General features: G+C 47.4%; 1 protein-coding gene across 7 annotated transcripts in view; it reads left to right on the top strand.

The window, feature by feature from the left end:
* The window catches only part of ZNF644 (zinc finger protein 644), a 1204777-nt gene that overhangs the window by 1020244 nt on the left and 157204 nt on the right, over positions 1-27329 (top strand). The window lies entirely within an intron of this gene.

Genomic DNA, 27329 nt, shown 5'->3' with positions numbered 1-27329 from the left:
CTCAGACTGTGCCTGGAACACATGCTTCTACTGCCACACCTTCTTGGTCCGTGCACTGAAAAGAAGGCTCATCAGGCGAGAGGCGGTCTTCCATTGCGCTCCTCCAGTCCACTCAAGAGAATTCATCAAGGAAAAAGTTGTTTGAGTACCTTCCTTTTTCAGAGCATCGTATCCGGGTGACTCCTTCCCGAGGAGTTGTACAGACAATAGTCACCAGGGCTGGCCCTGAGGTTCCACAATCGGGGTCTAAGCTGGATGCCGGAGTTTCTTCTGAGGTTCCCCCTCTGGCGGTTATAGATACCAGGGTCACTCCTGAGGTTCCCCAGAAAGAGGTTAAGAATTCCACCAGCAAGGCCGAGGATCCCTGCTTCAGGGCTAATAAAACCGGATTGATTAGTGAGGTTCCCCTAAAGGGGGCTAAACTTTGTCCTTTTTGCCCCACACACTGGCGGTTACAGAGGATCGTCCAAAGTCCACTTCTACTGGCTCTTCCAAGGATCCTTCAAAAAGCGCTAAAGAATTGTCAAATAATGGTCCAACCCACCATGGCCTCTGACAGATCTGTGACGCATGTCACCAGTGTCTCTCAATGGCAGCCCCGCCAGTATCAATAGCGTCTGCCATTTTGTCAGCACCTTCAGCTGTGTCAGACGTGTATGCCAGGTGCAAATCTTTGCTGTCTGCATCCTTTGGGAGAAATCCTTACTATCTACACATGGATTAGAATGAGAATGCTTGTTCCACCTACAATATCGCTTCCTCCTGCATCATCGGTACAGTTACACTACGTTGATCCATGGATGGGGGGGGAACCCTCTTGGCAGCCAGTGTTTACTGAATCATGGATGCATAATCCATTTGACAGACTCCACAGCCAAGACTATCCTCAGAAGAGGCTTTTTTTCCTGCTACTTCCAAAACCGGATGCACTCCGACCCGATTAAGACCTATTTTAAGGACCTCTTCAGGGAAGTTTTACCCAAACCACTGGAACCTCCTAAACCAATGGAAGTACCACCTCCTCCTCCTCCAAGGCCAGTAGAAATTCCACCTCAGGTCTTTCAAATTCTTAAAAATACCACTAGACCTACAGGGCGAGTTCCTTGGTTAACATACTCGACTGAAGAGAAATGCACTTGCCCCATGGTGATGGGTGACAAAATATTGGCCAGTACTTTCTGTAAAATGGAGCATGTAAACATAAACAGACTTCATTTTTGGTGCAATTTTGACACCCAAAGGCCAGACATGCACAGTATCTTTTGTTTTGCCAATTACTATAAACAAAGCCTGTTTGCAACAAAAAGTCAAATAGGTTTGAAACCTCTCATACTTGCCAGCAAGGTCGAGTACTGTGCAAATGGTACTCGCCCTTGATAGAATCTGCTCGTCAATGCGAGTGGGCTAGAAGATTTTGCAAGCCCCGCACCTCCACCCCTTCCTTCCTCCTGTGAAGAGTCCTACTGAGCCCTGGAGCCAGACCCTGCTTGACCTGCTCTCTGCATCGCTTGCCAAAATTCCTGCTGGAAAAGTCATGTCAGATGTGCATGAGGATGTTGAAGATCCGCCTTCATCGATCGGCCTTGGGGTGGTTGATCTAATGATGCATTTAGACATTCCAACTCTTAAACCTCCTACTGTGCAGGCGTGTGTTCGGTCATGACCTCTTTTTACTTAAAGATACAGGAATGATCAGGCCTTTTCCTTCAAAAGGGTTTTTTGGCTGAGGGCCGGAAAGTGTGAGAGGCCACACACGGGCCAACGCATAAATAAAAAAATAGATGCTTGATACAGGCTTGAAACATCTCAGGAACCTTCCCTAACCACATGTCTCCTCCTGTCTTCTAAAAGTCATGGCAGCAGCAACTCTCCATTCCAAGTCTTTGGCATCGTCCTCTGCATCACAAGTCTTGTCAAAGGAGGATAACAGTTTGGAGGGGGTTGCAAAGAAAGTATTTGCAAATACGGCCCTCCAGCTCCATTAAGCAAATACTGAAGCGGTGCTGGCTGCGGCAAGCCTAAAACTCGAAGTTGTTTTCGGAATTCTAGCAGGTAATTCCCCAAGACAAATTCGTTCATTTCGAAACCGGTTTATCAGATACGAGTTCTGGCTCAAAACCTATTAGAAGCCGCCACACATCATAATTCTACTCCGGCGTGCAGTCTTATGACCGGCATAGATGTGTCACGCCAGGCGTGGCTACACGCAGCTGAGTTAACGAAGGAGGCCCCAGACAAGGTTTTGGATCTTCCCTTAGAGGGTAAAGATCTCTTCCACAGCTCTACTGATGAGTTTCAGCAACCAAGGTGAGTACTTTGCAGATGTTTTGAGGCCGGGCAGTAATTTTGACCTCAAAGTGCTCTTATCCCAAAACTCGGTTCTGTTCCTTTTCGAGGTTTTCAGGATCGAAAATTGTATCTGTCCCCAACCTCTGGAACCAGTAGCCTCTATTCCCACAAAAATACCAAATGATGGTTTGAAATGGTCCCACGCTACTCCGGTAGGGGGACTCATCTCTTTACACCTGGAGGCCTGGCAGACCATCACGAAGGATCCGTGGATTTTATTGGCGACCGGTTTAGGTTTCCATCTTCCTTTTCCAGCAATTGTTTCATCCCTTCCACTACAGCAGACAGAATCTCCCTCTCTTCGTTTGGAGGTTCAGAAACGTCTGGATTTAAGAGCGATAGAAAGCGTCCTTCTGGTGAATGAGGGCATCTCAACATTCCTGAGGAAAGATTTAAGATGATCGTGATGCTGGAAATGCATCAGAGGGACAGGGCCTCTGAATCATTGTCCTTTATTGCTTTATCATGCAAGTCTGACTTGTTTTCAGCGCAGGAATTCATGTGGGGACTCCTGGCGGTGCGGCTCTTCCTGCATTTGGTTTGGTTAACAGACCCTTGGGACCCCCTTATGGCACCCATGGGTGGGAGTACGACCCTGTACGATGTATGTTTTTGGGCACCTGTTTGTGGCCCACATAGCAGGGTACGGGCTGGTGGCAGCTCCGTGCTGAATTGACACATGCCCTGCGCATCCTCCATTTTGGGATGCCCAGACCCTGTCATTGGAATCAGTGGATTCCTGGTGGAGACCAGATGGCCCCCGTGGCCTCTTGCCATCCATCACCTGTTACCTTGATTTTCCCGTAGTCCTGGGAAGCCTGGACTCTGTCCCTTCGCCCCGACTGGCTATTGGGTGGAAGTTCCATATATGGTAGTGTGGGGAAGTGCCAACTAGACTAGCTGGAACCTTTCCAACGACCGTATGTTGTGGGTACGCATGTGGGGTGGGACCTGGGCGAATGGAGTGTGTGACGAATACGTATTCTGTGTTATGGTTGTCTAGTATCTGGTGTTTGACGCAATGACTGAGACAGCCCTGCCGAAACTGCTGAATGGCAGAGTACTTGTCCAAATCCACATTCTGTGTTGTGAGCGTCTTGATGGAGAAGAATGGCCTGAATGCACTGTGCGCCTGATTGGCTGACTGACTGGCTGAATGACCTTCTGAGTGATTAGTTGCCTGAGTGTGACCCATCGGAGTGAATGGGAGATGAACAGTATATATAGGGGCCTCTCACTGCTAGAAATCGTTCAGAAGTTGAAGTTGATACTTGATGCTTACTCTCGAAGCCGAGCCGGAATAAGATGAACCGCTGGTCCCTTCCATGTAATCTGAAAGCTGCTTTGTCTTCAAGAACTGATCCAAGAGAGAACCTGGTAAGGAGACCTCTTCCCGAGCTACGAGGGACCATTGTGCACCAGCTGATCTTTGCCAAAGCTCCCTGGTAGACAGACCTACAAAAGGCTGCCGACCGGAGAAGAGGACCGCCGAGGATAACAAAGAAAAGCACCGGACAGCTGTCCACCGTCGACAACCGCCGGAGCCGCCGTGCTACTGTTAGCATAAGAACATTTGATACAAGGACTCCCTTGTTCATTATTGACGACCGAGGAGAATCCGCCAGTGGGTTTCCCGCCACTCGAAGACCTCCAGAGATGCTGACAAAGCTACTGAAGCCAGCCGTGGTCTGGCGTCGACGAGCGGGACGCGACACCAAGGACCCGACGCCCTTGCTGGGCCAAAGTTCTTCACTAACTCTTTGTGGCAACGAACCATCGTCGTCGAGGTGCACTACACACCTCCCCTGTTGCAGGATGTTTTTGATCACTCGTGCACGAGCACCGCAAGGACCGAAGCTGCTGCCTCAGTGACAACGTTCAGCCTTTCTTCAGCTCAGAAGTTTGACGATCCGTGGCTACTACTTGAAGGGGAGTACACTCAAGAAGGGAACGTCAATTCCCTGACGAAGAACTCTACAACACAAGGTACATTTGGGTTGCAGAACTGTAGAAGAAGATAAAACTCAATAGACAATATATGGACTGGGCTTGTAGTGTATCTTCATTTGCAGGTTGCCCAGGTGGGGGGGACCCAGAGTATAGACCTGTTTGCAACACTCTCCAAAAGGAAGCTACCGCTTTATGCCTCCAGAGAGGGGCTTGGTCTGGGCTCAGTCAGCGACGCACTAGATTTCCTGGGCCGGAATGTTTGCCTTTCCTCCTCTCCGCTTGATTCATCACACTGTGCTGAAGCTGCGGGAGGCACACAACTGCATGTTGATGTTTATAGCAGTGTGGTGGCCAGCTATGTTATGGTTCTCTGAGCTGAAGACGCTGTCTCTTTTCACCAATCCAGTTGCCAGAGATTCCCAATCTCTTGCACCAGAACGATTAACAAGTGTGGCATCCCTCCTGAAATCAGGTCCCAGCACAATTCAACCTATCCAATGATAATATGCGCATCATAGCAGCGTGCAAACACTCTACACTGCTGCATTACAGAAGTGAATGACCGTAATTCCGTCACTCATGCTTAGACAAACAAATTGATCCTTGCCAAGCTTCAGTGGTTGTGTTTTCTTTCATCGCGGATCTTGCATACATGAGCATTTGTACATGCTCGTGCCGGACATACTTGTCGGCAATCGGGGCATACCTCAATACTGATTCTTCTTCGTTCACTCTGACAAACCCTATGATAAAACAGAATTTTTCTGGTGTTAATCTCTTCCCTCCCGTCAAACCTCCCCAGGCAAAATGGGACCTCAATGTGGTGCTGTTTGGTGGTCTTTCTAGTCGCCATTATCTCAGCCAGGAGAATTGGCAAGCTACAGGCTCTCTCCATTGAAGAAACTTTTATGTTTCATAAAGATAATCGTGCTGCCCGCACACACATCGTTTCATATCAACCAGTAGATCACCAGTGGTTTTTCCAGACGCAGAGCGGGTCTTGCACAACCTTGATGTTAGGAGACCTCTCAAGGACTTCTGAACCTCTTGTCGTGACTTTCAGAAATACACTGGATGGAAGCCTCAAAGGCCTCAATTTCTCGCTCAATAGTCTCCTGCATTAAAGAAGCCCACACAGTACGGGGCATGCAGGCCGCCAAGGGCATCCATGCACATCTAGAGCAGGGTAAAGCAACCTCTGTTGCTTTCCAAAGTATGTTCCTTGGATAACATTGCTAAGGCGGCCACTTGGGCCTCCCCTTTGCATTCTGCACATAATACTCCTAGTAAATAATCCTTTCCTCCATACGGTCCGCCTTCCCCTGCAGAAAGTTCCCTAATATTGCTAAATATGTCTACCGACCTTGGCGATAGAAAGCCTGAAGGGCAATGCGCTGGGCGGGGCACCCACGCTGAAAAATAGAAAAGGTACCATATTTGTTGATGCAGTCAAAGTGCTCCGGTCTGGTTCCGAAGGACTGAGTACCACACGTATGGGAGAAAGGGGACCATGGATTAGGAGTAAGTTGGTCACTATGGTGAGTAACTTTTTTTTTTTCTTCAAAGGTGTTCACTCGTCAATGTGATGCACCTACCCCCAACAAAATGAAACATAGTTGATACTATGCGATTTAGATAAACCTAAACTTTACAGAAAGCATGGCAAAAATGCTGTTTTTTGTAGTAGCAATACTGTAATTATGAATTATGTAACTACTTTTTTATGAATGGGATTGCTGAACTGTTTGTAAATATATTAAGCTAAGACGTACTCGTCTTTGCCAAACAGTATATAGTTAGCTTAATAAAAGCATCATCAAGATTACTTCTGATATGCAATTATTTGAAAAAGAGTACTTCTCTTGGCTAGCACTCCGACACAGGCCTTTGGCACTTTAAAAAGTGGAGGAGATAATTACTGCTGCACTCTCTCTCTCCATTAGCCCCTTGCAGTGAACAGATGAAAGAGGGCAGAGAGAACCCTAAGGGCAAGAGAGGAATGCAGGATGAGCTGTGCTTTTATTGAAGAGGGTAATTTAAATAGCAAGCTGTGCTAATGAATGTTAAGATGGATTTCTGAACTCGGACCTGGAGGGGCAGAGGTTCAGAAGGCCAGCCTAGTTTCTTGGAACAGGGTAACCTCTGGACAAGCCAGACCTATCAGGGTAGCGATGGCGGCGGTCAAGACTAAGTGTCAAGAGAGGTGAGGGTGACGGAAAGACCTCAACGAGCACACAAACCAAGGACACTTACAAATTACTCCAGACAGGTGTTATATTAAAAATATAGACACATTTATTACAATGCCTTTGTAACATCGACCATAGCAAAGAATCACAATAATACTAAAGTAAACCAACACATCACAATAAATACAATATATATACAAGACCAAGGGGGTCTAAGGAGTTAGGAGCACGTAATATGTAAACCACCTAGATGGGGAGGAAAACAGGCAGTGCAAGTAATCATTCGACCCAGTTCGACATCTGAAATACACCTAACTAGGAGGAAGTCCGAGCCCTACGAAGAGAGGAGCCTTATGCTCAAAAGTACCTGCACGCACTGGTGCCAAAGGACAAAAGAGGGCCTCTTCGAGGATATCAGGCAGTTCCGGAAGGTGAATGAAGCGATGCAGAACAAGTCCCCACTACTCAAGCAAGGCCTCCACTTGTGGGCAGAGGCAGTGTGAGAGTGTGGGATAGAGTCGCTGTTCAGCAACAGCGGTGGAAAAGAAACGGACTCCTGCGTGAGGGGCCCACCGGTTGGGGTATGGACTACTCACTGGTCCCCGACGCAGGCAGACCAGACTTGTTCGGTTCACGTTGCTGGCAGGTTCAGCTGCGATTATCAGGACGTCTTGACACCGTGTAGATTCTGCGTAGCAGGATGCAGGGTCGAGGGTGCCCAAATGCAGCGGACGTGCACAGGTTGTTACCACAGCAGGGCAACACGGCAACCGCGTTTACTCTGGTCCGGACGCACTCGTCTCACTTCAGACCTGGGAATGCCAAGTGTACGAAATTCGGTGTGAGGGTGCCGTGGACGCAGAGCACGCAGTAAACCAAGTTTCAAGGGCTTCCCCGAAACGGCGGCGGTGACAGAGCAAAGCGTCCTGCGTAAGCTGGTCAGCCCACTGGTTGGCCCAGGGGCACTTCCGAAGAGGCTTACTTTCAGGGTTTGATGAAGGTGCCGGGAATAGTTGATCCCGCTATGGGTCGAAGCGCCTTCGCAGACCTTCTAGGACGATCAGATGCAGAGGGGTCTCGCAGGACAACAGCAGTTCAGGGTGCCAAACCTTCAGCGGGTCACCAGCGGTTCCTCGACTCAGCTTCTTGTTGCAGGATACTTGGCTCCTTATCCCTTGTTCGGTGTGAACTCAGGAGATCGACATGGTAGTGAGGTTTTCAGCCTCCTCTTATCCCAAGTTCCTTTCGCGCCAAAACGGAGAGGACCCAATGGGAGATCTGCTCACAAACACACCATACGTGGACCTATTGTGGACCACGGTGGTCCCAGGCATTCAGGACACTCCAGACTCTCTGGCACCCAGGATGTGTATTGGGACCAGACATCTCAGCCCACATCCAGGAGGCGCACACAAGGCTTGCAGAAGCCCGCAAAAGAGTTGTTTCGCGGGAAAGTGCATGACCAAATAAGGACTGCCCGGGGCGGCTCGACCTGGGTGAAGGTGAAGGGGCAAGACGGTCAGCGGACAGGACAAAGAACCTCGTGGCATGGCCATTTTGAAGCCAGGCCACTCATTTGTGCCAAACGCGGTAAGCACAGATAACATGGCAAAAAAGGGTTCAAAACACAAAAACGATAGCTGCCACCAGTCCCGTCCGTGACACACTTGCACAGTTCATAATAAGTCCAGCGAGAGTTTCTAAGGCCTTTGGAATGACTAGAGACCCAAGAGCACGGTAATGTAAGTTACGTTGCACTCTTGTTTCATGTTGCACAAAAGCTGCAACATGAGGAAAGGACTAAGGGAAACAAAGTCTCCCAGTACTGACTGTTTTAAGGGCATGTCAGTTTCCCCATAAGAATTGAGCGAAAGCCCAGAGGAGTGCTGCGGAAGGCTGCGCTTCTATGGCAAATTCTAGATCAGGGTGTAAAACAATAGCAAAAAGTTTGGGGGTTGCCACATGGAGGGAACATTATATACTATTATGAAATCTTTCCTAACAATGAGTCAATTTAATTAGAAAATCTACAGAATTGCATGGCAACTTGCTATGCGATACTGCTTCTTTTATGCATTGTACTGTTGTACTTTTTGAGTGTAATCAGGCTGCAGTGGCGTGCATTGGTAAACGTGCTGCTTTCTATCTGTGTCTGCTGGAGAATGCTTTCCTTGTACATGGAAGAGAAGGTGCCAGACTTCAAAACCATGCCGGGGCGTGAAGCGCCTGCGCAAGTGCGACTGTTGAGTGCAGTCGGGCTGCAGTCTGGCAGAGGGCATAGCTGAAGGAAGGATCAGTAACTTGGTTGGTAAGTGAGAATCTCGTTACATCAAAAACAGAATGCCTGTTCCTGCCGCGTATGCTTTGCGAAGTAAGACTACTCCCATCTGTGAACTACCTCCACCTCCCGAAGTCGCTCCTTCCCTGGATTATTTGGTCATCGGCCCTTGCCCATCGATTATGTTGAGTCGAACCCTGTTCAAGTTGTGACCTGTAGCACTCCACTTACAAAGCCTCCTTGCCTATTTATCCCGGATATTCCCACTAAGCTGATTTCGGAGGTTATTTGCAAATTAAATGCTCCTAAACTACATAGATCAAAATTATCTCTCCAAACCAGCAAAGAGTAATATGGTATCGGCAGATCCGGAAAAAGAAACTTAACTGGTGTTGAGATTTCGGAACTAGAGATGCTTTCGCATGCGCTTCTGCTACAATTATCAGCCCATCACTCATCGCTAATATCATTAAAAACCCATCTGAGACGAGCGTTCCCCTCACTACTGGGAGTTGCAGTAGGACCTCCATTGGACGAGCCACAAACGTACCACGTGATTGTACCTGAGGTGTCAGGTGCCCGTTATGCACAGGGGGTGGCGTTGTCTAAACATCATCATTCAGAAGCGAGCTTAAATTCAGCCACAACCCAGACTGGAGTGATATCGGGGAGATTGAATATGGAGTCTCAAATATTGTCCACATCTTTGATTATTGCACAGAAACCGACGGAAAGCAGACTGCCTTTAAGGCAGAGGGAAAGACGGCACTCTTAAGTGGATCAGATGTTGTCCTCGGTGCAACAGATTCCTCTTTCTATTACTCAGGAATTATGAGGAACCTCCTCATCGGCCTCTGGTGATTCTCTGTCCTCATTATTTGCTGCTCATGGGATTTGGCGAGGTTTACTTTGGTAAAACGTTCTGTCTACTAGAGTTACAGAGCAGAGCTCATTCTTGCTAACACTGGTTACTAAATTTGCATTTATTGAAGGTTCTAGAACCGCTATGAATTCAAATAACAAGGATTCTAGTCAACCTGGAAATGGGGGTTTGTCACCCCTGACTTAAATCATTCACAAGAGGAGTCTGTACCTATTAATTTTGTACGGACCGGGTGCAATTACAAGATTTATCTCAGCAAGTCTTTCAAAGTCCTCATGATGGATATTGGGCAAAATCAAATCTGATTGTTTTTAGTGCAGGAGGGGCCCAATAACTGACAATTGAAGAGGAGGCTCTGGTGAATGAGGAAGGTGAGGCAGTGGAGGAGGCTCCACAGGTGCTAATCACTTACTGTGTTTTCACTCAAAAACAAAAGCAGAGAATTGGAGGCAAGAAAGTGAAACAAACAAAATCCGAAATGACCTGTGAAATCTCAAAATCAAGGCCTGCCTTTCCATCCCTAAGATTTTTAACATGCACATTCCATTGATTGTGCTTATTGTTTTTTTGGGGGTTGTTTTGCGGGGGGGATCCCCCAAACCCCCTTCACACACTACACTTATTTTTTACCATTGCCCACGCGCCCAAACCCTTATATGCCCTTTCCCACCCCCCCTAAAAAATTTGATGAGCACATTCGATGGAATGTGCACTTGGAAAAGCCTGGGGATGAAAAGGCAGGCGATGAAAGGACCTTGTACCGTCTGTAAGGAGCACTTAAAAGTGGATTTTCAAACTGGTTAAGAAGACGTGCCTCTATTATTCGACTAAGAAGAGTTTGAGTCTGATGTGTTAAAGATTTCAGCGTACTCTGTTGAGGATTCACTGGGTGTGAGACCTTTTAGAAAGTCAGGCGCCAATGAAAGCCTCTTATGTGGCAGACTCTAATGGGTCAGAAGTAATGAGAGGTCGGGCAGTCCCAGATCTTTGGAATAGGAACAAAGAAGATTAAGGCTGAATCCAGTACCAGAGAAACATGTCCAGATCAGAAACACTCAATCGATTAGTCATCCCTCCTGTCGAAAATCCTGATCTCTATCCTTGTTATTGGAGCGTTTACCTATTGCATAGGAAATTACTATTTAAAATCGTGCCGATGTTCTGTTTTTGTTTAATCTTGACCCGCATCTAAGGTCCATTGTGTCTAGAGACATAGACCAGGTAGATCTCTGTAATGACACTCAGTATAATCGAGTATTTTTACATGGTAGATCACAACTGGTGGGTAAAGTAATATTTGAATCTGCCCCCTACTACTCTTGATGGGCTAGGAATTGTCTATGGTTAATAGAACTGAGCTTAGATTGTGTAGAAACCCTAATTTTTGCCAGTGGTGGGGAAGAAAATTGGATGACTCAGCAGCGCTAATGGTGACCTGTTCCTCTCCAAGTCAGGGACCAGGACAGGTCTTCAAAGTCCCCTCTAGCAACATTTCCAAAGGAAAAGAGAACTGCTCTGTTAAACCCTGCATGAAAGGGCCCTAAAGGGTGACCTATTTCTGGGTTACTAATAGCCGTTCTTAATGATATAGGTATGGTATTAAAAGGTTGGAAAAAAAGTAATCCTTGTATTCAAGCAGCCAAATTGTTTTTTGAGGGAAAGCCCTTTCTTGGGGAGAGGGGAGTTGTCTGAATAAATTCATATAGGAACCCAGCAGGGTTGACTACTAATGTCTTTTTAGAGGGAGTTGAGGATCTGCTAGCCATAATACTCGGGTCCTCCAAACATTCATCTATTATACTTGTGAGAGACCTGAACATTACTTGCCCCAGTTTGGTTGTGCACTTTCCTCCCCAAATAACAGCCTTCTGCGCTTCCAGATCTAGAGGATAGCATGGTGCAATCTCAGTCTAAAGGGTTCTGTATGTTGAATGGCAATGTGGCAGCAGACAATCTGACAAAGGCCACTTGGTGGAGAGGTGACCAATTAGCAATTTTAAATTGTTTGTTGGCTAATATTTTTAATTGTGCTGCGGAATTGAGAAAAATTATTTCTGTATTTAATGATCACGCTTGCAGGAAGTAGTATTCACCTTAGATGTAGTGAGGAACGGCGTGCACATTTAGAACACTAAATTGGAAGTAAATTCGGGAGGAATCGGATTAGGTGGAAACCAGAGAAGATCACCAAATTTGCTCTTGTAAGGGAGGAGGGAATCCCTGAGAGCCATGTTAGTATCCTAAGGGTCTCAAAGGAGATGAGGGATTATCTAGGCCTAGCTTTAAACATAAGCACTCTTTTGATCAGGTAGGAGCTGAGACAAGTAGGTAAACCTGTTGCGGAGGAGTAGGTTGTTCAGATAAAAAAGTTAAGCATAAGTATTGGCATTTCTAGGATAGGGCCGGAATTCATTTTTTTTTTTTTCCTTTCATTCAGCTGAATTATCAACCTTTCAACCTAAAATAAATGTTCATTAATTTGAAAACCATTCCAATACAGCAGTCGGGTAATCTACATTTAGAAAAAATTCAACATAACTTCGTTAAAACGTCTCCTAAACCTATTCTATATTGCAGCAAGTACATGGGTGCCGTTCTTATTTCAATCAGTTTTGGACAAGATGTAATAAAGTGTCTTAGTGTTTCAGTTTCATGAATATTTTCACAAACGACAACATTTAGCTTCTTGAAGTCCTTTCGATCTTGTACATAAAACTTCTCTTGGGTCCTAATATTTCAGAAGGATGCTGAGGCTATGCTTTTGGCCATCCCTGCATATAAAATGTTGGAATGTTGGTCCCTGATTAGTCGTGAGATTACTCCGGTTGCAATGTAGACAAACCGAATTTTGGGAAATTACTTGGGTGCATTTTTTCAAATAATTTTTTTCCAAACCACTAGCATGACCTATTTTAGCCTTTACTCTGAATAATTGGGATCTGCCGTTTGAGAGAGAGGATGTGGCAGAGATTATTAAGAAGGCTAGTAGTTAAAGAGCTCCAGACTCGGATGGGCGTTCTAATTCTATCTTGAAAGTAGATTCTATCTTGAAAGTAGATCCAGAGCTATGAGCGGAAGTTCTCTGTAGTATATTCAGGCAGGTGCTTAAGAGAAGACAAATACCTGACTCTTGGAAGACGAGACCGATCGGAACCATATGATAAACCAGTAGCCCTGTTGGGATGCCCCTGTAAAAATTGTTGCAGCCATAGTGTTAACTGAGCTTCGGAAATGGGTGGAGGGAATTGTAGTACTTGACATCAGACAATCGGGATTTGTTAAGGGGTACTTCCCTTAATGTGCTCATTTTAAGTCTGTTTTTTAAAAAAAGAGCGCAGATAGAGGCTACAGCAGTATATGTAGCTTAAATGGATTTCGCTTTAGCCTTTAACAGCGTGGATCGCCAGTGGTTATGGACTTAGCTTAGTTCGTGGAAATGCCCAGGGCATTCACTGGAGATATTAGCAGCCCTCTACTCCGATACCTCATTACAAGTTGAACTTAATCAAGGAGGAAAAGCTGTCCAGCCCAATTCCAACTTTGGGTGCATATTAGCCCCTGCTTTATTTAATTTGTTTATTTCTGACTTGGAAAACACCTTGGAACAAGTCTGGGCTTTTCCACTGCAGACTGGCAGTCATCTCATACAATGGATGCTATTTGCTGACAATTATATAGTTTTAGACCGCAACCCCGATAGGGTTGCAGAGTCCGCCCACTGCGATACCAAGATACGCCTTGATGAATAACCTCTCAATTAATGCTGCTAAATCTAACATCATGATTTTAAAGTCTAGCAGAGTTATAAAAGAGGTCAAATTCCCCTGGCTCTTTATGCCGTCCCCATTATTCAAGTTTAATACTTATAGAAATTTGGGATTTGTGATGAATAGTAAGGATAATGATGCCCTGAATGTAAAGAGTTTAAAAATAAAATGGGTCAACCGTTCAGGGGGCAGCTGTGCACCATAAATTTGGTACATTTTCGATTCTGCCCATGCTCAATTTCCAGACGTTAAAGGCTGTTCTGGTCCTGATATATGGTGCAGAAGTCGCTCTGTGTACATGTAATGTGGCTGGGGGGCTTTTGGAGGGAATATATTGGAAAAAAGCTTTAGGAATTCCAAAAAGTACTCCAGTGCAGATAGTTTGCTATGAACTGGGATGCTTTTCAATGAAATTAATGGTGCAGTGGAAAGCCTTGTCCCTGTGTCATAAATGTAGGGTGGGGTGTGTGAACTCTTCAGTTTCCCTTTCAAATGATGCAATGGCCAACAAAAAAGATGCCATGTTTTAGCATTGAGAAAATGACGGTCTTATTTTATTAGCAGAAGATGACATGTCGGTCGAGTTATTGTTCCAAAATCCAGTTGCTGTAAAGCTGAAAATATGGAATCATGATTAGTTGGAAACCCTGACTAAATGTAGGGGTTATAAAATGTTTAGCAACTTTGTGAATCTATGAACCAGTTGCCCAACTACTTAAAAGAAAATAATCTGAGCATGAGGTGCAGAAATGTATTTTTAATAATGAGACTTGCTTCCCCTTATCGAGGTGATGGATATTCAAAGTAAGGATGAGGATACCTCCCGAAGTTGTAGATTCTGTTTAGATCCCCTGGTAAAGGGAAAGTATTCAACATCTGCTACTTGATTGTAGTCACTTGGCTGAAACCAGGTGTCTGTATTTGGGCAGATTTATACCCCGGTTTAGAGTTTTAGATCCGGGTGACTGGTGGGCCATGATGTTTAGTGGGGCGCATGCAAGTCTAACTTTGGCAGTAGTAGAGTGCTTGACGAAAATACTTTTTTATCTAAAGGAAGTGCTTGGAGCAGCATGTAAATTGTTTTAGTTGGATGAAGGTATGTGGTTCTAGGGAATAGATGGGTAATTAATTCCTGAATATTCCTGAATCAACTTGCCTTTAAAGTGTGAGCCCCTGTCATTCTGAATTTGCAACGGCACGCTGTAATACAACATAATCTGATCATTTAATGGTATTCAGTTGTGTGGTTCTTATATGGTAGTACCATCACAGGGCTCGAAATTGAGATTCAATTAGCAGGAGCTAAAACCAGCTTCTGGTTGTCGGGCATCACCCAGTAGGCATGAGCTACCAAAAGGGAACCAGGAGCTACCAGAGATGCTCCTTTAGCTTTTTGTCCATTTTGTATGAACCATTGCGTTTAAAGGTGTATTAGATGTGTTCTAATTCTTTATTAACATTCTCAAATACTCAACGTTAATGTCACATTTACATGTATGGAAGGCACCAGTTGGCTGCAGGAGCCAAAAGTAGCTCCTGGTAGGTGTTGGTTTCAAGCTAACCAGGTTCTACTATACTAGAAGCAGGAGCTAATTGGCTCCAGTCTCGCCTCAATTTCGAACCCTTCCATCAGATATCCAGAATGTGTCCACATTTGCACATGCATACCTTTACTGATTGGCAGAGCTCCAATATAATGGATCTACCAGATTTGACCCGGCAGCGTACCACTTCGTAAAATGCCCTGGATAATGAGAAATGGGTCTGTGCTGCGTACGTTGACCCACATGACACTGCAAAATCACTGTTTTCACTACCTCTAAAAGGATACTAATCCCCTGAGTCTGTGCCCACCTGCAAGTAGTCTTCTCCCCCATGTGTCCACATTTCTGGTGTGCCCACTTGGCCAACCCCTCCAAATCGCCCTCCTGAGCCCCTGTGTCTACAGAGGAAATCCTGGTGTTAGTCTACAACAGAATTGAACCAGGGTTCCAATGAGTCTGTAGTACAATGCGCATCCACATGATACATTTACCTCACTTTGTGATAACATTTCCCAGATATCTTGCTGCAATTCTTTTCGCCACAATTCTTTGGAGTGCATTTTCCACACATTATTTTGCCATGTCTTCAGCCTCGTAGCTAGCCCATTAGCCACTGATCATGAATCTGTGTACAAATGACATTGACCAGGTATTTCTTGTTTCAAAGCTTGATAAACTGCATGAAGTTTTGCAAACTGGCTGATCCTTCCTTTACCTGACGTTGGAATCTTTTGTCTTGGGATTATACGACACAGCTTTCCACTAGCTCTCAGTTCCTACATAACAAGCTGAGCCATCGGTGAACCAGGTATGTTCTGTCTGTTCCACTGTCAAATCCCCAGAAGGTACTGCCCATTTTACTGGAAACTCATGTATTTCTGTCCCTTCTTGCAGCATAGAGAATACAGGTGGTACACTAACCACTTGTTTATGTAGTTTTGCAACTCCACTTTGTTCCTGATTTTGCTCGGTCTTGGATATACCATTTCCACTTGATTATACTAGCGTCTTGGGCATGTCCCGTCCTATGTGATTTAGGAGCACTCAAAACCCACTGCATGATCGGGATTTTGGGCCTGATCAATACATCATGACCCACTGTCATTTGGTCAGTATCAACAAGAGCCCAATATCATGCTTGCAATTGCTTCTCAAACGGAGTGCATCTATCACCAGCCTTTGGTAATGTGTGACTCCAAAATCACAACGGAACAAGTTTTCTGTCTTATTCTTGCTACAAGCTCCAGTTAGCATAATTTTCTTGTACAAACACATTCAGTTCTACTTCTCCTGACTTCACAGGCTACAAATCAAACACAGGCAGTACAGTGTGTGAGAAACCAGGTGTCGCACCCACTAGTCCCCAGGGATTTGTCATCCAGGTGGCCAAGACATGGCCATCACTTTTGGATCCAGTTCCTGGGGATGGACCCGTACGGGAGGATCACCTGGGTGAGGGGTCTTCAGGAAGTGGGACAACGGATGGTGAGACGCAGTATCCCCTTCCCTGTAACACCTTTACCCCATTCTAACAGGTAAGATACTTAGGAACTCAACCCCCAACCCCTTTTTCACAACGCAAACACTTTCTCACGGACAGCTCGCTGTGAGAGCAAGCAGACTAACATCCGAGACGTATACCTGATGTGTTCCAATACAATGGTCAGGCAGGTTAGGCAATTACTGACCACCATGCACTCCTGCATCGATAATCAAGGCAGGGAGAATCGCCAGCTATTGTGGTACTGTCCTTGGCTCCAACAACAAATTAGCGTCAGTGAAATCGATGCAGCCGGTGAGTTGGTGAGACAGATGCAAGACCTGTTGTGTTGAAGCCAAGGTTGCAAGCGGCAACATTGTATGGCGAGCGCTGGAACGAACATTGTATGAAACTTGTGTGATAACCAACATGAGTAAAGTTGAACTGCAGATGAGTGATTGAACTTTGAAACCAAGATATACGATACATTTGACAGAGTGGTCCGTCACTTTGTGCGTACTCAAAGGTCTCTGTAAGGTGTTCAGCTGAGAGTTGGCAAAAGTGAAAGAGGGCAAAGGATTGTGCATCGAAGTGGTCCTGCAACCGGTGAAGCCAAATCCTGTGTACAATCGAAAGTCTTCGATGTTGATCCAGTAAAGAAAGTTGATGGCAAAGTAGATAAAGTTGGTCCGAGCCCGACGGAGGGAGATCAATTAAAAGCTTTGTGTTAAAGCCTGTTTGTCACAATAGATACATTGGTCCGAGTCCGGCAGAGGGAGACTGATTGAAGATTTTGTGTTGGAACAGATCTTAGCAAGGCAGAGGGGAATCCGGGGTGAACCGTGAATCACCCGAGAAATTGGATATGTGGAAATCCCAAGAAAATTGTGTATGTATGAAAATAAGAACTTTGTGTTAAAGTGGCTCTGAGCTTTGAGTAGGGGGATCCAAGTTGAACAGTAAATCAGCTGAGAAAAGTGTGTGCAGGCGAATCCTGGAAGGAAAGGATCTTTATTATTTGTTTGTTACATCGAGCCCGCTGAAAGAAGACACTTTGAACACCAAAGGGACTTTGGCATAGAAGGCCATGATTTTGAAGTTTTGAACTGCACCCTCATGCTAGAGAAGCCAGAGACTGCCAAGCTGAAGTGTGACGCCTTATCCTGTGCAGAAAACGTGGGGAAGGAAAGCCAATGGCTTGAATATTCTGACATATTTCTGTAGTACTTATCTTTTGCATAACATTGTTTACCACACTCTTTGTATTTAGAGGTACTTTCACTTACAAACTGTTTTTTTCCTTTAAACCAATCGCTGTCCTCTGGACCATACTGCACCCATCCCCTTCTCTGGCAGCCATCTTCAGAGTGTTACCTCACGCTTCAGTGTATGGAGTCCTGGAATTTGCTCTGCAAGCTACTTCTACGTTTTATCGTGTTTTTCAACACAAAAAGTGCTCTTTTCTCCATTGCCGACAGCGGGGATCCATTGTCGGTGAATTTCAGTGCCCCTCAAAGGCTGGAATTGTCAAAGATTTCAGAAGGCCATTGGGTTTACTTCACGCCATCCGACCGTGATAGAGGAGGGAAGGTTCCTCTTCAAGCCTTGCACCAAGTGTGGGCTGCAGAATGTTTGTGGAAGAGAAGCACCTGCAATGCCTCTGACTGCATCCAGACCATAAGGCGGTTGAGTGTGATATATGCCTCAGGTTCCCCAAGAAGACGACAAAGGACAGGCACAGTAGGCTGGCGGTGTGGCTTAACGCTCAGACCTCTGCCCTGTGCCCCAAGCAGGGTTATGCCTCACCCAGGACCAGCTGGTCCGAGGAGCAGTCTTAGTCCTTTGAGGGCGCCTCATCCGTAGGGGCCCAAGACAAGGCCAAGAACTGCAAGTCAGGGTACACTGTGTTCACCACGGAAGCTGGCCCCAAGGTTGATAGTGTGCGATCGACATCACCCTCCATTGGCAGCAGACCATCAAGCTCCTCCTAAAAAAGGAAATGGTCTACCCAGGCTAAACTGCGGGAGAAGCCACAGAAGCCGCGGACGGAGGAGAAGGCTGAACTGCCCAAGCAGGTCCGATCGTCACAGGCTAAGACTTTGTCTATTATAGTCGATGTTAGTTGGTGGCAGCTGCCCTCACAACGGTTAAGGGAGCTGACCCTGTGAAGGTAGCTCCCGCAGCACAGAAGGTATCCCTGCCCGCATGGAGCGACACCGGCGCAGTGATTTTGGTAAAGTCTGCTGGCACGCAAGAGGGGGGGAAAGCAGCTCAGGCCCCAGTTCAAGCCTCGCAGGGTGGGGGGGGGGTGAGGAGGCCTGAAACAGCCCTCCCAGGCTGTGTCACAAGCCATGAAGGTCTTGTCCAGACGAGTACCATGAGTTCTTACACAAGGTCCATGAGGACGTGGAAGAGGAAAGCGACGACGGCACGGGCCTAGTTTTCCAATCCTGCCAGCTCAGTCAAGGGATGTGCCTCTGGACATTCTGTTGACCGTTCACAAAGTGGTGTCGGAGGTCCAGAAGAGGATGCCACTGGGTCCGGTTCCAGTGGTCTCCTAGGCCCCCAATCAGCCTCCAACAAAGAGAAAGCGTCATCTGACACCCCCATTCTGCCTCCACATCCCCGTGGGGCCCATTCTCCCCTAGCAGAGCCAGATCCGGGGACGGATATGGCCAAGACTGCAGATTACGACGAGGCTATCGTCGCAGCGGACTGCGTGTCTCCATGTTTGGATGCGCCACCTAGGGCGCCCCCACCGGACGAGGTGGGGTCGTTCCATTCCATGATCGCCAGAGCCTCTGAGTTTTTTTCAGCTTGTGCCTGAGGAAGACAATCATGGTGGTGCCCCTTCTAGACGACTTCTATGAAGAGGGACCTGGCTCTCATTAAGAACCCTTGCACGTCTCCAGCCTAATGGGATAGGCTGGAGAAGAAATATTGGGTACCGGACTCTGCACCCCAAGTGCCTGAGGTTGCAACCATAGCCGGATTGGGTGGTATCGGCGGCTGCGAGGAAACGGTCGGCTTGCCCGTCCTAACCGTCTTCGGTCCCTCTGGACAGCGCGGGGAATAAGTGAAGATGATTTACATTGCAGCGTCCATCAAGGTGTCCAACGCACTGGCGATCCCAGCCAGGTATGACAGGGAGCTGTTGTACAAGCTGGGGCCTATTCTGGCGTTCCTCCCAGATAAGAGGATGGAGGCAATCATTCTTTTCCACGAGGTGGAGGTTGCCTCTGATCATGCCATTAGTGGCACTGGACGTCGCCGACAAAGGGTTCCAACAGATGGGGGAGCGGTGTCTGCCTTTGTCAACGTGACTGGATGAAGGCCACGAATATCCTACAGGAGGTCCAGGCAAAGATGTTGGACATGCCCTTTGACAGAGAGAACTTGTTTGAGAAGGTTGACGACGAGTCTCTCCAGGCCATCAAGGTGGGTACTAAGATGGCCCGTTCCCTGGGTACTCTCCAGCAACATCGCTTTTCTTTTCGCTCCTCCAGGGGAAAGTCGAGCAGGTCTTCCAGTGGCTTCTCCTCTTTGTACCGTCAGCCTTCCAGATCCACAACCCAGGAAGCCTTCAGGGGCTGTTGCCAGGCCTTTGGTAGCGGAGGACAGCATCGCCCGTAGTGTAGGACGTCGGCTCTGAAACAGGTCTGAACCAGCCGGTATGTCGGGGCCCCCATGCATGCACCCCGGTGGGCGGCCGACTGATTAGGTTCGTCAGTGAGTGAAAGATCACCACTGACAGATGGGTGCTGGACGCTGTCGCCCAGGAATTCATGCTGGCGTTTCAAAGCAGGTATCTGCGGATTCCTCTGGTTGCCCATCGGGAGCAGCACATCCCTCAGCTCCTGGAAGAGCTACAGGCCATGCTGCGAAAAGGGTTGATGGAAGTGGTTCCTCAATGGTTCCGGGGCTCTGTAGTCTATTCCAGATACTTTAAGGTCAGAAAGAAGACTGGGGACTGGAGGCCCATCCTAGACCTGCAACATCTCAACAAATGCTTCAAAACCCAAAAGTTGAGGAGGGTCATGCTGCAGCACGTACGTGCTCAACTGGAGGAAGGAGATTTCTTGACATCGCTGGAACTGGAGGCCGCCTATTTTCACGTCCCCATTCACAGAAAGCATCGGAAGTTTCTGCGTTTCGTATTGCAGGGCCTGCACTACAGTTCAAGGCCCTACCTTTCAGATTGAAGTCGGCCCCCAGCGTGTTCATAAAATGCCGGGCACCGGTGGTGGCTCATCTACGTCTGCGTGGTATACACGTATACCCGTACCTCGATGACTGGCACTGGCTCATCCGGGCCCGGACGTAGAAGTTGGCCGTTGGACACACCGAGGAGACCGTCTAGCTACTGACGGATCTGGGATTCTCCAACTTTCTAAAGCCCTGCTTGACACCATCGCATAAAGCGTTGTTCCTAGGGGCCAGACTCAATACGGCGTCCTGCCTGATGTCACCTTCAGAGGAGAGGGTAGTGGCCATTCAAGGGACGGTGCAGCGGCTGCTGTCGATTAAGACCGCCACAGTGCGATCCATCAAGTTGTTGCTCAGCATTAGGTTGTCCTGCAACTACCTCATCCGGATCTGCAGGTTACAGATGTGACCTCTTCTAGAATTCCTGGATGCTCGCTGGATACAGGTGTCCGGAAGCTTCGTGGACGAGATACCAATTGACTAGGAGTTCCGTCGGGCGATAGGGTGGTGGGGCGTCTGCTCCAACATCACCCGGGGGCATGGGTTTTCAAAACTCGCCATACCAGGAGACGGCCACCACGGACGCTTCCCTGGAAAACTCGGGAGCCCACACCGGACGGCTGCACACCGGAGGCCTGTGGCTGCTAGAGAAAGATCTCCAAATTGGCTTTCTGGAGCTACGGGCAGTGTTCTGGGCCCTCAAGTCGCTCCTTCTGTTGCTGGGGCAAGGTGGTGAAGATTTTCACGTACAACACCACCATGTTTTCCATTAGGAGAAAGGGGGACACTCCATCCCCAGCGCTCTCCAAGGAAGCGCAGGACTTGTAGCGCTGAGCCATCGTACAAGAGATGTTCCTCATCCCTCTCCACCTAGAAAGAGTCAGGAACAGCATTGCAGACTCCCTCAGCAGGAAATTGCACTTCTGCCACGAGTGGGAGCTTCGGCAGGACCAAGTGGACTGCAATGTGGGGCAGGCCCCAGATCGATCTGTTTGCAGTGGTGGCAAACTCCAAATGCCAGATGTTTGCCAGCATATTCCACCAACCAAGGAGCCTAGGGGGCTAGTGCTTCCCGTGGGAAGGGAGGTTTCTGTAAGCATTTCCTCTGTTGCCTCTCCTGCTAGGAGTCATCAACACACTCAGACAGTGCCAATGTAAGATGATACTCATCACCCCGGCATGGCCAAGGCAGATTTGGTATCCGTACCTTCTGTTTGTTAGTATCACCTCCGGTCAAGCTGACCGTAGTTCTGGATCTTCTCACCAGAAAAGGAGGTGCAATCCTTTACCACGACCCAAGATTGTTGAACCGGAGTGCTTGGCTCCTGCAGCCCTAGAGTTTGGCGGATAAGAGTTGCCGGCAGACTGCAGGGAGGTGCTCGCCAAGGCCAGGGTGTCGACTTTGATGTGCTATGGTCACAGATTTCGCTACGTGGTGCCTGTTGCAAAAGTTTACCCTCCGGAGGGTCATGGCCTCGTGAATTCTTCAATATTTGCTTTCCTTGGCCAAGGCCGTCCTGGCACACTCCTCTATCAAGGTGCATCTGCCGGCTATCTCACGCTACACCAGGTCACCAGGAAGATCTTCACTGTGGTCTCACCGTCTCGTCTAGGAGTTCATCAAAGGACATTTTCGATCTTTGCCGCTGGTGAAGGTGCCTGCCTAGGCGTGGGAACTCAATGTAGTTATGACGAGGCTCATGGGGGGGGGGGGGCCTTCGAGCCTATGCACCAGGCCCCTCTCAAGTTCCTCTCAAGGAAAACTGCTTTCCTTGAGGCATCACCTCTGCCAGGAGGGTAGGTGAGATCCAGGCCTTATCCTGCAAACAGCCATGCCTGACCTTCCATGAATCAAGGGTGGTGCTGCAGACGCACCCTATTTCATGTAGAAGGTTCTGTTGGAATTCCACCTCAATGAGCCTTTGTTACCAGTATTTTATTTTTTTCCGAAACCGACTGAAAGGGCTGTGCACTCGCTGGTTGTTGCTCATGCCCTGAAGCTCAAATGTGGCACGCACAAAGGGTTTTCCTAAGACTTCACAACTGTTTGTGAACTTTAATCCTGTGAACCATGGGAAGGCATTGTCCAAGGCTTCCATATCAAGGTGGCTTTACGGCTGCATCATGCATGGTCATCGATTGGCAAACCGACCACTGCCCGGCCGTCCGAGAGCCTACTCCACCAGAGCGATTGCTGCGACGATGGTGCTCCTGGCTAGAGTGCCCCTGCTGTACATCTGCAGGGCTGCTACATGGAGGTCCATGTCCACTATCACGAAATTCTACTGCTTCAACTGGGATTCCAGGGAGGAGTCCAGAGTCGGCTAGGCAGTGCTATGCAGCCTGTTCGCTGTCTGTTTCGGAGGTAAGAGTTAATTGCTTCTGTTGAGCCTTGCCACCTCCTGTGGTTGTGTAATGTTGTACTGCTATGTATTTGTTATTTATGAGTATGCAAATCCATGCCAGACCCCATGCTGCAGAAGGAACAAGTTACTTACCTTTAACTAGTGTTCTCCAGCATGGGTCTGGCATGGATTCACATGCAAACCCTCCCTCCAACCCCTCTGCGGTTCTTCTTGGTCATACTGCCACTTTACGTGCTTACCAAATCTGAAGATGGCCGCCCACGGAGGTGCTTAGGGAGACTGTCATTGGATGGGGGCAGTATGACCCAGAGGACTGTGATTGGTTTAAAGGAGAAATACAGTTTGTAAGCGAAAGTGAAACTTTTCTTTTACCAAGGGATCCCAGCCTGACGATGGGGAATATTCAGGAGCATGTAAATCCATGCTGGAGAACAATAGTTACAGGTAAATAACTTGTTCCATATGCGGTCTCCAAAATCCAAACAGCCCTCTGAAATGCTTGGCTTGTTTCTTGTTCACCGGAGTAGTAAACTCCAGTATCTTTTGTCAGGCTTTCGGCACCTTCTCTCGATGCCCATATGCCACTAAATTCCCATAAATGCCACAGTCTCAGCTGGTCATTGAATTTTGTTGGGTTGAAGAAGGAAGGGTGGGAGATTAACCCTATCAATGATTACTTCGAACTGATTTCACACACTTTGCTCATCTTTGCAGAAAAGGTAGCAGGCGCCCCTCTCTCGGAAGAACAAGGCATGATAACCTGTTCAGTGGTTATTAACCACATTGAGAGTTCGCAGCCATTGCTTTTTGCTCACTGTACCTTCACAGATGGGAAATATCCATTTGCATATCAGTCTTTGTCCCACCCACAAGGGCAGTCCAGCACCGAAATGCTATGGCAATTCCTCTCTGAACAAGAGTACCATCAGCAACCCCATACACGTGTTTCAGCCTTGTTGGGCATCATCAGTGAGGTGAAGCTGAGCCTCTCTAAGCACAGTGAGCAGGGAGTCCACGTCTGGTTGCCCCCAGGCAACCTAGGGTGACCAACCCCAAGTTCCTTTCAAAATTACAGAAAAGGTAGCAGGCGCCCCTCTCTCGGAAGAACAAGGCATGATAACCTGTTCAGTGGTTATTAACCACATTGAGAGTTCGCAGCCATTGCTTTTTGCTCACTGTACCTTCACAGATGGGAAATATCCATTTGCATATCAGTCTTTGTCCCACCCACAAGGGCAGTCCAGCACCGAAATGCTATGGCAATTCCTCTCTGAACAAGAGTACCATCAGCAACCCCATACACGTGTTTCAGCCTTGTTGGGCATCATCAGTGAGGTGAAGCTGAGCCTCTCTAAGCACAGTGAGCAGGGAGTCCACGTCTGGTTGCCCCCAGGCAACCTAGGGTGACCAACCCCAAGTTCCTTTCAAAATTACAGAAAAGGTAGCAGGCGCCCCTCTCTCGGAAGAACAAGGCATGATAACCTGTTCAGTGGTTATTAACCACATTGAGAGTTCGCAGCCATTGCTTTTTGCTCACTGTACCTTCACAGATGGGAAATATCCATTTGCATATCAGTCTTTGTCCCACCCACAAGGGCAGTCCAGCACCGAAATGCTATGGCAATTCCTCTCTGAACAAGAGTACCATCAGCAACCCCATACACGTGTTTCAGCCTTGTTGGGCATCATCAGTGCCCTCAATCCAAATGTCATCAATGTAATGTGAAACCTGTAAATCAGATTTACATGGTATTTTCTCCAAATGTTCTGCCACCACCCGGCGACACATGGTTGGGCTGTGCAAGTACCCCATAGGCAACCTAATGAAGGTATGCTGACGCCCATTCCAAGAAAATGAAAACTGCTCCTGGCACTATTCGGCAATTGGCACAGAGAAAAGGGCATTTGTAAAATCTAATACAGCATACCATGTTACCTCAAACTGGTACGTTCTCTATCAAAGTGATAGTGTCTGAGACTGCAGGGACTAAAGGATGAGTTAATTTGTTCAAGTCTCTATAATCCACAGTCATTCTCCAACTCCCAGCCCCCTTTTCCACAGGCCAGACGGGATTATTCCAAGCAGTAGTAACCGGGGGGGAACACTCCTGCTTCGACATATCCTTTAACAGTGTCTGAAATGTCCTTCTGTCCCCAGGGGATGCGCTATTGCTTCATAGAGGCATGCCTTATGGCCAAAGGCATGTGCACCAGGGGCATTTTCAATTTGTCTACAATAACTGGTGTACAAGGTAATGCATTCACTCCAAACTGATAGGTTTTACCTCCTAGGCCCAAAGTCAACCCCTCCAAAATGTAAAAACCTATTATATACTTCCTCCCCCAGCCCAGTAATGGTAAAGTGTTGACCTTTAAATCTTGAAGGATTCCCATGAATCAATGAGGCCTCCACCCGGGGTCTATCGAAGCTCTGAACCTCTTGTGTGTTTCCAGGCTTCCAAAATATCTTAACATTAACATGAGGTAGTCTGTCAGCTTTTATACGAGCGACACTGCCGAGGCTTGGCCTTAATCCTAGTCCAATTTGGAATGAGTGTATCCAGACTCTTAACATTGCACTCACCACTTTTTTCAAATCGGCATACGTTGGCTGGTATGGGGAAGGGGTCCGCATAGACGCTTTTTCCTGTTCCTCCCCGGGAGGTGCCGAAGGTGAGGCGTCCCTTTTTGACTTAGTCCTCACTTGCCGCTTAACTTGCTTATAGCGCTCCTTCCCAGCAAGCCTTCTCTTTTTGTATAACTTGTACATCTTCCTGGTGTCAATCTCCTCCTGTGGTACACCATCTTTCAACAATGTCAAAAACATGTCCTTTATTGACACCTGGGAGTCTCTACTATCTTGTCTCCTGCCCTCTGTTCTTCTTTCACTGCGCACCCTCTCCCTCTTGGTCTATCCTCACCTTTGTCCCATTCACCCAGGTCAGACAGTTGCCGAATTGCGTCCAGTCATTCCTACTAACAGTAATAATGACACTCTTGTATGTGGTGGGGCAGTTCTTAACCTATTTCTGGTTGACACAGACAGTTGGACCACCCCCATATTTACTGGTTCGTCTACATGAATTGCTTCTTTCGTGGCATGCTCCCTGATTTTCTGAATTGCCTCAACGTGTACCACTTTTCCTCACTGTGCCAGTCAGTGATGATATGATACTTACGGTTACACCCTTGGGCTGCTAGGTGCAACAGAGACTACTGCGAAGCTTGGCCATTTGGGTCGGGAGGAGGCCCTGCCCTCAATACTTCTTATATATTCGTGCCATCGGACAGAGGCGGGAAGCACAGGCCCCCGTAACCCCCATCAAACATTTGCACCATCCATATAAGCAAGTGCTTGCCTGTTGTCTGCCTCAACCGAGTGATTATATCTCACACCTCTTGTTGTATCTAATATTCTAGCATAGTTAAATCCACAACCCCTCCTCCCGGGTTATGGGAATGGGGGCCAGCCCTACTCCTCATTACTGGTTTGGCAATTACTGTCTTTTTGTCGGGTTTCAATTTAGATTCTGCATCTACCTCTGGGATACATTGAGTCGGTGGAATTCCATATATCACCATCCCACTGATCAGTGTCCCAATCCACCCTGCCATGGCAATTACAGCTGCCACCTTCCTTTTTGTTTGTTTTTATTACATAGTCATTTTTTTGTACTCATATCGCACAACCCTGATGAATACCAGGCAGTGGCTGAGCAGGTAGCTATCTGCTTTGTCATGCCAAAGTTTTGTTTGTAATTGCTGCAATAAAGAGATGTGCTTTTCAGGAGCCAACTCTTTCTCTGAACCCAAAATATATTCATTCAGCTCAACATCTCTATGGTGCATTTTTCTGTAGGCATGCAATAGAATCCACCCCCCTACCCCCGGGCGTGACAAATTCCTTTCCCTTGTCCACTGTAACCTGATGTAAATAAGACACGACCTCCACAGATCCTGCCTTACCTAGACTTTCATCCCACTGTTCACTCAATCCTTTACCGCATGCCCATTCCTCTGCCAACTTATCATATGGGCTCTTTGCCCACCCTGGAATCATAACACCAAGGCAGTCTCCACAAGTGGAGGAGCCCTTACCTTACTTCTTAAACAAAGTATTCATATTTACAATACATTACAATGTTCTATCTACACTAAGTTTTTCACTGCAACATAAATGCAGTTACACAGAGCGCACACACCGCACTCCTTAACGCAGCCTGACTCCCACATCATAGGGGGGAAAAAAATTAGCTTTCACTATAAATCTTGCCCACCAGTGTTCAAGCACATATCCTTTGATGCCTGGAATTCTTC

The sequence above is a fragment of the Ambystoma mexicanum genome, chromosome 1q (genome assembly GCF_040938575.1).
Source record: "Ambystoma mexicanum isolate Mex_15411 chromosome 1q, UKY_AmexF1_1, whole genome shotgun sequence".
Classification (NCBI taxonomy): Eukaryota; Metazoa; Chordata; class Amphibia; order Caudata; family Ambystomatidae; genus Ambystoma; species Ambystoma mexicanum.
This window is presented reverse-complemented; position numbering and strand designations above follow the sequence as displayed.